Source organism: Arvicola amphibius, chromosome 2 (assembly GCF_903992535.2).
Source record: "Arvicola amphibius chromosome 2, mArvAmp1.2, whole genome shotgun sequence".
In the NCBI taxonomy this organism is placed as follows: domain Eukaryota; kingdom Metazoa; phylum Chordata; class Mammalia; order Rodentia; family Cricetidae; genus Arvicola; species Arvicola amphibius.
Window position 1 is genome coordinate 181,888,377 of NC_052048.2, and position 2,127 is coordinate 181,890,503.

The window sequence follows — 2,127 nt, forward strand, 5'->3', positions numbered from 1 at the left end:
AAGTCATCTGCCCATGACAGAGTAGACACAAGTCTACGATAAGATGAACCAGAATGCACACGGTGCACCATGGAAATGACTTCCATCATTGGAGTAAAATGGATCAAAATTTAAGTTAAGGCCGAGGGGAGGAAACATGGCCGAGTTAGAGTACCGACAAAGGCCTTCTCCTGACAGCTATTTTCTAGGCTTTTTTGGGTTTTGTTGCTTTTAAGAAAGTTCCAAGTTGTGAAAAGAATGTCTTGATCCTAAGTTTTATTCCAATATTTGGATGACAAGAGTTTTAGGGTAGAATTTTTGTTCTGTTTGGATTTAATCTTTGAGAAAGCAAATCCCTCATTTACTTGTTCAGTTACAGCTCTCTGTTTTCTTTAAGAGAGGAAACTGCACGTTGACTAGCGTGTTCTGTGAATCTGCCATTGTTAAAAACATTATAAACACTTGGTATTTTTCACTGATGATTGATCGCTGCAATTAAAAAGTGTATTGTGAAAATGCATCCACAATAAATGGAATTCTTCCAAACGCCCCTGCCTCGTGCATTGTTCTGTGCTCTTCTGCCTGTGAGAAATGTGGCTGTTCACAATAAAGAGGGGGCGGGGTGCCGGCACCTCACCTTGAGTGTTGGTTTCGCTCTGTGCAGGAAAGAAGCATTTTGAGATGGGATTCTACTTAGCCCAGGCTGACCTGAAACTCATGATGAAACGGAGAATGACTCTGAACTCCTGACGCTTCTGCCTCTGCCTCTCAAGTGCTGAGATCACAAGTAATCGTTAGCATGCTTGGCACAGTTCAAAATTAAAGTATTTCTTACTACAGGGAATTTTCTAACCAAATGTTCAAAAGTGCCCTGAGGTGGACAACTGACGGCACATTTTAAAAAATTCTCCTTCAAAATAAAAGTAAAGGCTAGGTGTGGGAGGCGGCACAGGCTTGCCATCTGGGATTCTCAGGAAGAGGCATGGATTTTGCTCATCGTCTTGTTCCCAGCTTTCTAGCTTGTCAGCTCATCCAATCTCAGCTCCACAGATAATCTGACCACTTACTCGAAATTAATACAGATGTTTTGCCATGGCGTGCTGTTTTAAGGAACAGTTAGCATAGTCTGTAAAACCTGCACGCCATTTAATAGGGCTGGACAGGCCCCTGACAGTCTGCCTCTCAGATGATTCTGATGCTGTGGTGACCCTGCTGATCTGCAGACCTTGCTTTGAGGAGCCAGCTCTTGCTCCCCCTCCCCACCACTCCACTCCCCGCTCCTCTTTTCCCCACCCACTCAGGTGTGTGTGAGAATGCATGCTTCAAACACGGCCAGTGAGGACAAATGAGAGCACTTACTAGCGCCAACGCTTAATTCTCATAACACTATTGGGGAGGTGGCATTCTACTCTTCTTTACAAGGGAACTGTGGCATGGGAGGTTGAAGAACTTATTTCAGGCCACCCAGCTAGGTGTCTACGCCTAACCTGCTGTATCAATGGTTCTCCAAATAGAGGCTATGACCAGGTCACCTGCTAGACTTGTGGAAACAAACCAGTTTCCACCCCAGATTCTCATTCTATAGGCCTGGGGTGGAGGCTGAGAATTTATATCCTAAAACAAAAAATATCAAGTAGCATTAATGCTCCTGGTTCCATGGAGATGCTTTGAAAGCCACTGTGTTATGCCGGAAGAGTGTAATGGCTAAAACCTGCCTGCCCCTCATGTTATATGAGTGAAATACAGGTAGTTGCTCAGAACTTGACTTAAGCCTCTCAGTAATCTGATAAGACTGGTACTAATCTATTATCTCCATTTTGCAAGTAAATTAATTGAAGCATAAAGAACTTTTAAAACTTGACAACGGTCAGTGAGCGGTTAAGTCACAAAGTACTTGACCCCCAGTGATAGATTCCTAAGCCCATACTCTTAATTACTACACCCCACAGTCTGTCGCAGAGATCGTTATCTTCACCGTGCCTTGAAGAGAGCTCATTTTGTGTGTGGATGGGGAGAGGAGGGCTGAAGAAGCTGCTCTCCTTTTGAAGTCCACAGACAAGTGTGTGAGACCAACCATATAGACAGTAACCTGGCCAGGTAAAGAGACCTTTGTCCTTTTGGCCCCGGGATGTCCTAATCCCAACCCAA